The sequence below is a fragment of the Pituophis catenifer genome, unplaced genomic scaffold (genome assembly GCF_029215685.1).
Source record: "Pituophis catenifer annectens isolate HBS135680 unplaced genomic scaffold, rPitCat1.0.hap2 SCAF_1, whole genome shotgun sequence".
NCBI classification, from domain to species: domain Eukaryota; kingdom Metazoa; phylum Chordata; class Lepidosauria; order Squamata; family Colubridae; genus Pituophis; species Pituophis catenifer.
The window spans coordinates 239,773,050-239,784,616 of record NW_027256881.1 but is presented as its reverse complement, the minus strand read 5'-3'; positions in this window follow the sequence as shown (position 1 = coordinate 239,784,616).

Sequence of the window (11,567 nt, the reverse complement as noted above, 5' to 3'; positions counted from 1 at the left end):
CTGAAAAGAAAGTAAAGTCCAAATCTTTTGGGTTATGTATTCTCCAAATATCTTTTAATTCCAAATCTTCTTTCATATCAAAAAAAGTCTGTGGTAATCTAATCCTTGACTTTGCCAAGCTCTTTTTGTCTATTTTAGAATCAATTACTCCATTCCAATCTCCCATAATTAGAATAGATCTATAGTGCCATTGCAATATTTTAGAATGCAAAATTTTGTAAAAATTTTCTTGTTGTTGATCAGGAGCATAAATTCCAGTCACCAGAATTGGACCATTTGCTGTGTAGAGTTCGATTGCTATAAACCTACCACAGTCATCTGCTTCTATAATTTTAGCTGACAGTCTTTTATTTATATAAATTACTACACCATTCTTTTTTTCCAGATTCGAAGTTATAAAATGTGTTCCTAATCTTGAGTTTATCAGGTATTTTTGATCTTGTATTCTAATATGAGTTTATAAATCTCATTATTAAATTGTCTCAAGTAGTTAAAAGGAATTGTCTTGAAAGAAGATGTACGTATTCAAACAAGAAGAATGGTCTTTTTCCCTTGTCATGGACATCCTCGCCAAATCAAAGACTTGGATAAATCTATGCTAAATCAGTAAAGGATTTTTATTTTATTTTTTTTACAGAAAACTGCTTTCAGATTTTAGGAATATATTTAGTGTTCTGCATTTTCCAGAACATTTAATTAACATAGAATCTATTTCTAGAGCAGGGCAATTCTAAGCATCGGCTACTTAAGCATTGGCTCCTTGGTTCTGGGGGGAAGAGAAATTGTCCCCCTCAGAACGGGCTCACAATTTGGGTGTCCTCCTAGACTCACAGCTAAGATTAGAGCAACATCTGACAGCTGTGCCGAGGGGGACCTTTGCACAGGTTCGCCTGGTGCACCAATTGCGACTCTACTTGGATCAGGAGGCTCTCCTCACAGTCACTCATGCCCTTGTCACCTCACGGTTAGATTATTGCAATGCGCTCTACATGGGGCTACCCTTGAAAAGTGTTCGGAGACTACAGTTGGTCTAGAACACAGCCACGTGAGCTGTCGTGGGTGCATCTAGGTACACCCACATTACACCAATTCTCCGCGAGCTGCACTGGCTCCCTATTGGTCTCTGGTCACAATTCAAGGTGTTGGTTATTATCTTTAAAGCCCTACATGGCTCAGGGCCAGGTTATCTTCAAGACCGCCTTCTGCCGCATAGCTCCCAGCGACCGGTAAGATCCCACAGAGTTGGTCTCCTCCAGGTCCTGTCAGCTAAACAATGCCAGCTGGCGGGCCCGCAGGGGAGGGCCTTCTCTGTGGCTGCCCCAGCTTTCTGGAACCAGTTATCTCCTGAGGTCCGGACCATCCTGTTTTGTCTAGTATAACCAGTTACCTCCTGAGGTCCGGACCATACTGTTTTGTCTAGTATTGTAAGAGGTGGTAGTATCGGAGGATTTCTCCTAAAGTTCACCACCATTTCTACTGTTTTGAGTGTGTTCATTTCCAGATTGTTCCAGATTGTTCTGGTCACACCACGAGGCTAGTTGTTCAACCTCCCGTCTGTATGCAGATTATTTATTATATTTTAAAAGAAGATAATAAGTTACTCAAATCATTTATACTTTTGATGAAGGTGGGAAGACTTTATGTATTTCCTTTATTTTTCTTTACTATATATTTACCTTTCTTTTCTATTTCTTTTGTTTTCTGCATGTTCTACTTTCCTTTTATTCTATTTTTTGTTTATATTAGTTTTTAACTGTTGTAATTATACTGTTCCTGATTATGTGTTTTTTATGGAATGCTACTGTAGCTCTTACACAATATATGGAAACAAGAATAAAGATTTTATATACTGATATATTGTGCTGTTTATTTGAAAACTCTGCTGAAAACCATGCTTGTTTATCCTGTTTCAAATCTTAATTGACATACACATTGTGCATAGCAAAAGAGTCTTATACCATCATGGAGAGATGTAATGGGAGGGAAGAACAAGAGCTTGTCTGGGACAATAGAAAGATAAGGAAGTGTGGGTGGTTGCTGGAGTCTATATAAAGTTGACCGCAACATCTAACAGAAAGATTGGCTCATCTTACCACAGGATAAGCAGCACACCTCAGGAGTCAGTAATTCTCAGTGCTTCCAGCCAGGATGCCCCCTCAGTCAGAAACCAGTGTGGGGAAGACAAAGGTTGAGCCAGGGGTTTCACAACTCTTCACCTGGGAGGAGGTGGGGCTCCGCACAGGCAAGGGACACTTGAAGGAAGAGAGATGGCTGGTCATCGACCAAAAGGTTTATAATGTCAGGCAGTTCTATTTGTGGCATCCAGGTGGGCCTCGTCTCATCAGACACTATTCTGGACAAGATGCCACGGTGAGTCCTTGTTGAGGGGAAAGAGAGCCTTGGAATGACCTGAAGGTACACAAAGCACTTGCTTTGTGTGCACACACTCCAGGTTGAGGTTGTGTCTGCACTAGCAGAATTAGGGGGAAAGTATCCATTTTATTTTATTTATTTATTTATTTATTTATTTATTTATTTATTTATTTATTTATTTTATTTATTTATTTGTCAAGAACGTATTAGGTAATTTATATAATTATAAGCATGAATTGAATACATAAAATAGATACAAGTAGAGGAAACATTAGGACAGGGATGGTAGGTACGCTGGTGCTCTTATGCATGCCCCTTACAGACCTCTTAAGGAATGGGGTGAGGTCAACAGTAGACAGTCTTAGGTTAAAATTTTGGGGGTTTTGGGATGAAACCACGGAGTCATGTAGTGCATTCCAGTATTGACCACTCTGTTGTTGAAGTCACATTTTCTGCAGTCAAGTTTGGAGCAGTTTACTTTAAGTTTGTATCTATTATGTGCTCGTGTATTGTTGTTTGAAGCTAAAGTAGTCATTGACCAGTAGCCATAAGGATTTTCTGACATTATAGAATACAGGTAGTCCTTGACTTACAACTATTTGTTTACAATGGACCTGAAAAAAGTAATTTATAATCAGTCTTCAAGCTTATGATTATTGCAGCATCCCCATGGTCACATGATCAAACTTGGGTGCTTGGCAACTGGCATATATTTATGTTCTCACTTTAATAGAATACATATTAAATTGGCATATATTTATGATAGTTGCAGCATCCTGAGGTCATGTGATCACCATTTGCAACCTTCCCAGCTGGCTTTCAACAAGTGATGTCAATGGAGGAATTTGGATTTGCTTAATGACCACGTGATTCACTTAACTGAAGTTATTTGCTTAACAACTGTTCCCCAAAAAATCATAAAGTTGGGCATGACTCACTTAACCATTTTGCTTTGCAACAGAAATTCTGGATAAAAAGCCAACAAGAGTTGAAATAGTAAAAAGGGCAAGAGATGATGGATAGATACAGAATATTTTTTAATCTGGGATTTATTTTATTAATGACTAGAAAATAGAGGCAGAAAGCAGAAATTGGGAAAATACTATTATTGTCACATAATATATTATTATTACTATGTACACGTAAATATTAGAAATTGAAAGATTATTACTATATATACGTAAATAACATTGTTACTGTTATTATTATTATGCATAAGTAAATTGACCCAAACAATACACTGTTCACTAAGCGCTTATGTACGTTAAAGAAAAAAGTATAAATAAAATTAAAAAGAAAAGAAAAGAAAAAAGAAATTCTGGTCCCAATTGTGGTTGTCATTCAAGGGCTACCTGTAGTTGTTCTGGGTTGGACAGCCCAGTGTTTTGATACAATGTAAGGAAGCTCCAGGGGGCTGTATCACTTGGCAACTTTGTAGTACCGAGTGACAAAATCTGACCAAAATTTAGAAGCATCCTTGGAAAGAGGACATGGCAGGGACATGACAGCTGATCCCTAGACGTACAAGTTGCTGTGATTTCCAGGCTTTCTTTTTTCCAATTTTGTGTCAATGTTTGCCTGCAGTTAAGTTACTTAACTTCATTGACTTCTAGACAATGTGAACAAAATACATCTTAGATTTGAAGACTTCCTCAGAAGGTGTTTGTGCAAAAGCATGGACACAGCTTATCAATAAAAAGAAATCCAAAATAGATAATTCCAATCCAACCAGTTTAAGGCTCTTTTCACATCCCCAAATTACGGCATTGCAGAGGTCTGTCACTCTCCTCAGGATAATGTTAACCAATACTTCGCCTCAGCTGTCTTTTCATATATTCATTCATTTTTTTTAAAAAAAAAAACTGGCTTCACTGTTGCTTAATTTAGAAATTTTTATTTTTGTGAGACCTATTCCTTTTTTTCTTTTCTTTTTGTGGGTTTGATCTCCATCCTAATTTCCTTTCTGCAAGTTGTATATCAACTGATCGATTTTCATTCTGCTTTATGACTTGATCTTGTTGGTTTTGCTTTTGTAACTCATATTTTTTTTCTATCAATTGTATATCAGCTAATTGATTTCCATGCTTGTCTGTGACTTGATGAATCATGATCACGTTAGAATCCGATGCCACTTCTCTTTTATTTGTAGATAATCCAGTTGAGGTGTCTAAAGAATCCAAAGGCAATTTGTCTACAGAAGCCTCTATAATTCGATGTTTTCCCTTTATTTCCAATTCCTTCTGCTTATCCTGTATTGTGCATAAAGATGTTGAATTCATTTTCAAAAATTTTTGATAAAATTCTTCTGCTTTTTCAACAGTATTTAATTGATATCTTTCTCCTTGATATCTCAATATAATACCAACTGGAGCATCCCACCTGAATAGAATATTTCTTTTTTTAAGTTCAGTCACCAGAAACCAAATTTCTTTCTTTCCAATAATATCTTGGGCGGGAGCTCTTTGTATATCCAAATCTTTCTTCCAAACCATTGCACAGTAGAGTTGTAAGAATTTTGCACAATATTATTTCTTATCTCCTTATCTGTAAAATAAATCACCACATCTCTAGGCAATTGCCTTTGCTTTGCAGTCCAGGAATTTATTCTATAAACTCTATCGATCCTACAAAATACTTCCTCAGGTTGAACCTTTAAAATCCCAGCCAGAATTTCAGAAGATATTTTCCTTAAATCATCTCTGTTATTTTCCTGCAGTCCTCTCAGTCTAATCGCATATTCAGTGAAATTATATTGCATCATTAAAACTTCTCTTTCAATCCGTTGTTGTAAATTTTCAGCATTACAAGTCTTTTGATCAGCCTCCATTTTAGGTTTTTCTTCTAAGCTATTATCTTGAGTATTTGTCAAGTCATTTTCAATTTTTTGTATTCTATTGTCCAAATTGTCCTCAATTTCTTCCATTTTAGACTCTAATAAATTAATATTTGCATCCAACTGGATCATAAATTCTGTAAAACCATTAGCCATTTTTATAATCTTTCGTTCCAAAATATCAAACTTTGATTGCACCAATTCTTTAATTTCCTGCTTAAATTTTTCAAAGTTCTGATTCACAATCTCATCCCTTCTTACAATCTCCTCCAAGAGAAATTCTATTATGTTAAAATTGGGTTTCTGAGACTGGAGATTTAGAACTTGTTCATGTAGTTTGTTAATGGGGGAATCCCCCCCCCCACTGCTTGTTTGTCCGGCTTTATAAGTCTCAATGCCATGTTTCCGCCCAGACAAACTTTTTTAGAAAAGAAAAGAAAAGCAGAGAAAAAACAAGCTTCTTTCCAACCAAGATCAATATCAAATCTCCAGGAGGAAAAAAACACAAAAGTGAAGTTTTATCTTCAATTGTAGCCAAGAGTATTTATTCCGCTACTTTGTAGTAATAGAAAACAGAAGGACTTTCCCTTTCAACCCCTTCTCAAGCCTCGGCAGTCGCCATTTTTAAAAATTCTTTTTTCCTTCTTCCCTTCTTGAATAACTTTTATAAAATAAATGAAATACTTGCGATTCAGGATCACAGGTCCAACTCACGTCCTCTTTAATTAATCTGTTAAATTTGTAGGCTTGTTCTTGTCGCCTAGCTCTGCATAAGCAGAGGTCTCCCAAGGCCCGGAGCGGCGGCTAGGGAAATGGGGAGTCTCCTCTGCTCCGTCCCCAGAAGTAAAAGAAAAACTTTTGGGGCTACGCAGAGAGCTCTACCTGCCCTAGCCGGCTCTATCTCCATTTCCTCGTGGAAACGGAGTTTTTTCGAGCCGCCATTCTGTTGTGAAGGCGGCTCTTTACAGGCAATGGGGCTGGCGATCCCGAGGGATCGTCTGGCGGCGACAAGCAGCAAACCGGAAGTCCAATTATACTTTTTTTTATTAGTTAAAAAATACAAACAAATATAAATACAATGATACAACATACAAAAACAAACAGACATCAATCAAGTCTTACGACTTACTCTTAAAGTTGTCACATCAGTAGACTATTTTTCCGTGCTTATCTATATATCTATATATTTACATATTTACATGTAAAGCATTAACATACATTCCATCCTTAAAAATTGTTACATTCCTTAATTGGTACTCAAAATTTTGTTTTAAGATTGACCTTATTCTTTAGTGTTCCTATGAATGTATTTCTAACTTTTTCTCCAACCAGTTATACCATTTTTGCCATGCTAAGTAGTATTCTATATCATCTTTCTCCTGTAGTTCTTTTGTAAGTTTATCCATTTCTGCGCATTCTGTGATTTTAGTGATTATTTTGTTTTTTGTTGGTATGTGTTCCTGTTTCCAATTTTGGGCAAAAAAAAAAAAAAAGAAAAAGAAAAAAAAGAGAGAGAGAGAGAGGGAGGGAGGGAGGGAGGGAGGGAGGGAGAGAGAAATAATTAAACTTTGCAAGATCCAACATTTTGTAATGATCAGCAGTCATTATGATGCACTTTCCAATCTGAGTTTCTTTAATGAGTCTTTTTTTCATTTCTTGACAGTGGTTCATTGAGTCTTCATGATTGCCTGCCTATATTCATGTAAAGAAGTGGAGACTAGTGGAGACCTTCCTCCAGGAGCTTTTGCATTAGATGTAAAGTCAGGTCCATCTTCTTCCTGTGATGCTGCCAGAAATGGACTCCCTTCCCCTTTCTCCCCCTCTGTTCTGGAGTCAAATGTTCTGTTTTTCTTACAATTTTGGAAAACCATTTGACAATTCCTGCTGATACTTGAATGTTTATATAGTATTCAATACTTCTACTATTTATGTGAAATATAATTGGACATTGTTTTTGTGGAAATTGGGATCGTAGAAACACCCAGGAGCATAGAAGAGTCCAAAGGCAGATGCATGAATAAATGTGATAAATGTATTTATTCATATAACAAAACATATTAACTATATACAAAGGCTGTCTTAATATCCATTAGGATAGGGGGCACACAGTGTGTGTGACTACCCTTATCAAAGATCATGTCTCATGGAGAACAAACGTAAAAGAGAGCATGGTGGAAAGGTTAGAGGGGGTTTTATACTCAGTGTAAGCCCCTCCTCTCCACATAGGGGTGGGGGCACTTTCTGCCTCCACTAGTGTCTGTATGATACATGTGCCAATGGCTTGCAAATATTTGACAGTTCCCCTCCTTGCGAGCCAATGGCATGCAAACATACAAATGCAATGCACAACAGATTTTACCCTGTGAGACATAACTTTTTACACAGATCTTTGTGCCTATCTGCTGGTAGAGGTTTTGTGAAAATATCAGCTGTTTGATATTTGGTCTGACAATGTGATAAAGATATAAACCCCATCTCTACTAGTTGCCTAACATTTTGATAGCAGATATCAATATGTCTGGACCTTTTTCCCACCGCATAGGCTTTGGCAATGCCTATGGCCCCGGTGTTGTCTTCTATAATTTGGATGGGCAAAGTCGGTGGTGTCCAGATGCTAGAAATTAAGGCATCAAACCATATCAGATCGTTCCCTGCCTCTGATAAGCATGCATATTCGGCCTCAACGGTGGAGCACGAAACAAATTTCTGTTGCCCCACATGCCAATGGATGGGTGCCTCATTTAATAGTACCAAGAAGCCCGAAGTACTCCTACGTGTCTTGGTATCTCCGGCCCAGTCCACATCCGCGAAGCATTTTAATTGGGCCTTGTCTCTATTCTCAGGTTCCAAGTGAAGCACGTAATCTGCTGTGGTCTTGAGATACCTTAATAGCTTTTTAATGGCCAACCAGTGGAACTGGGTAGGATGTTCCACTTGTCTAGATAGCAGGTATACGGCCAGGGCAATATCTGGATGGCTCCAGTTACTTATATATAGTAATGAGCCGATCACTGACCTAAATAGAGTATTATTTTGGAACTCTGGGCTATCCTTGTGTGCCAATCCATAATAGTCGGTCTGCATTGGGATAGCCGTTGGCTTGCTATCTTCCATTTTACATTTCACCAGCAGTTTCTCTATCTTTTCGTTTTGGGAGAAAGCAAAACCTTTTGGTGTAGTGATGATTTGTACGCCTAGGTACTTGTCCACATATCCTAAAGACTTTAGAGTGAACTTTTTTTGTAGGGTCCTGGCAAATATAATACATCCCCCCTTGTCAGGCCCTATATATAAAAGGTCATCGACATACACTAGGACTTTCTCCAGCCCCCCTTTGGTATCCCTTGTGAAGGTACATTTATCAGCTGGAGATGGATGGAAACCCAGTGATTTGAGAGTTTTAGTCAGGCATTTGTACCACAGTCTGCCTGATTGTTTGAGGCCGTACAAACTTTTCTTCAGAAGCCAGGTGTGGCCTTCCTGCCGTTGAAATCCGGGGGCACCTCTGACGTAAATTTCTTGTTTTAGATGTGCGTGTAAATAAGCAGTTTGCACATCAAATTGAAAAATGTGTTCCCCATGTGCTGCTGCGGTGACCAAAGCAGCCCTCACACTTTCCGCTCTCACGGTGGGGGAGTATGTTTCATCAAAGTCCTGCAAGTAGCGCTGTGCGTAGCCTTGTGCTACCAGCCGGGCCTTATAGAGGAGTTTGTTGTTGGGCATTGGCTTGACCTTGTAGACCCAACGGGTGCCAATTGCTTTCCTCTTTTTGGGGACTTCCATGGGGATGAAGACTTTCAATTTTTTGAGACTGTCCATTTCCCGCTCCATTGCCACCCTCCACCTGCGCTGTTCTTCCTCGGGAAGCTGGAGGACATCTGAGTACGTTTTAGGGGCCATGGTAATGCTGTTGACCGAGGCAACATAGCCAATGTCCAACCTTTTGGGTGGCACCCCTTTATTGGAGCATTTTGACCGTCTGGGAAATTGCCACTCACCATCATCATTGTCATCCGGAGCATCGGTGTCAGAATTGGAGCTGCCGGAGGTATCTTTACAATCAAAATGGGGCGGGCCTCTGTCCCAGGCGCTGCGAAGATATGGTCGTTTAGGTGAGGCAGGAGGTGTGAAGTCACCCAGGGATTCCTTGTCTGAATCGTCAGAGTTAGGTAGGGATTCATCACCATCCGGATCTTCGCTGGTCAGTTGTTTGGAGTTTGTTGGTTCATCCTCTTCAGGTGGTGCTGCTTGTTCAGTGTCGCTTCTAATAGGGGAATAACCGGGTTCATTGGAATGAATTTTTGACCAATTTGACCCCTCCTCAAAGGAAGCTGATCTAGAGACAATGACAAGGTTATTTTTGTCTACAAACCTAGAGGCCTTGCTGCCGGTTGCATAACCTATAAATCTGAGCCTCCTTGATGCTTTGCCCCCCTTTCTTCTGAGGTGCTTGGGAATATGGACCCAGGCATAGGAACCAAAAATTCTTAGGTGTGAAAGGCTAGGTTTCCTTCCATGGACCAGGAAGTATGGGGTTTGGTTAATGGCACTACTCCACGTCCTGTTGACTAGATAATTAGCCATTTTGACCGCTTCTGCCCAAAAAACTTGGCTCATGTCAGCATCTGCAAGTAGGCAGTTCATGACATTCTGCAGCACGCCATTTCTCCTTTCTACAATGCCATTCTCAGATGGAGTTCGAGGGGATGATTTAAAATGGAGGATACCTCTCTCCTTCATCCACTTTTCGAAAGTCTTGGATGTAAACTCAGTCTCCCTATCACTCTGCACATGAGCGATGCACACCTTGTGTTGCGTTTGGATCTGGTTGTAAAGATATTTGAAGTTGGTAAAGACTTCAGTTTTGTCCTTTAAAATAAATACATGGCCATAACGAGAGTAATCATCTACTACTGTTAAAAAATAACGCCCCCTACCAAGGGAGGGTCTAAAAGGACCAACCAAATCCATGTGTACCAGCCGATAAGGGTACCTTGCATGACGGGAAGAGACCTTAGGTATAGCAGCAGTTTTAGATTTTGCTGCCTTACAGATGGCACATTCCAAATAGGTATTACAATTCTTTATCTTAAGCCCATCAGAAAAATCTTGCATTTTCTTAATAACCGGGAAGCTGGCATGGCCGAGCCTGCGGTGTAATATATGAGCACAATCCAAATGTAAAGGTTTACCCATGCATACTTTGTCAACCTTATGTATCTTACCATTACAAGCCTTGGTCTGTTCAGTAATGAGAGTAGGCACTGGATTAATGGTCACCTTAGAGTTCCTCAGGGTTGGCTGAGGAGTTGTGACCTTAATGGGCTCAGCCTTAATGGCTTTGGATGTCCTAGGAGCTGGTTTAAAAGCTTCATTGGTTTTAGGTCCAGGGTCCTTGAGTTTGGACAACCTGGGGGCTGGCACAGAAGCTTTCTGCTCTATCTGGGCGTTAGCTCCCTGAGCCCTCTTGTTAGGTTTCTTGTGCCTTTTGACCTTTGCTTTTGGAGAAAAATAAGGCAAATTGTTGATTTTTACAATATTGCCAACAACATCCCCATTTTCGAAAACATAACCTCCACCCTTCTCAAAAACCAGTTTTACATTTTTATCCTCAGTCAATTTTAAGATGCTTAAAAGGTTGTTCTTGATTGAGGGAACATACAGTGCCCCTGTGACATCTCCTATACCAGGCACATTGATCACACCTTCCCCAGTTACCTCTGCCTTGTCTCCAGTGGCAACTTTTACTGAGGACTTGAGTGGGTGTAAAACCTTAAATCGTTGCTTCATGTTGGCTATATGCGTTGATACACCTGAATCAAGAAGCCACAGCCCCTCAGCATCCTTTACCTGGGAGGTGTGATTGTCACTAGTGACACTACAGAATTGGTATCCTTTATGACCACCTCCCCCTCTTCCATGGCCTCTTTTATTTTTATTGTGCTTAAGTCCGGCCGTGTTGGCCCTAGAGCGAGGGCACTCCCTTTTAAAGTGACCTTGTATGCCACAGTCAAAGCAGGTGGGAAGGGTATTAATCCTTTCACTTGTGTCCTGGCGCCTCCTCTGAGGCCTAGGTCTGTGATATGCCTCCTTCATTTCTTGTTGTTCCTCATCTCTGCGCCTTAAATCTTCCTCAATAAAGTGGCCAGAAAAGTATTCTATATTTCTTTGTTCCCTAGAAACCCCTTCTAGAGAAATAATAAAGGGACTCCAGGATTTGTCTAGGGAGTTCAACATCACACTAATTAAAGTGGATTCAGAAACAGGCTCCCCCCTCTGTATAAGCTCATCCCTCATGGCTTTAAGCGTTGCCAAATGTTCCCCCATTTTGACACCAGGTTTGAGTTTATAGTTGTGGAAA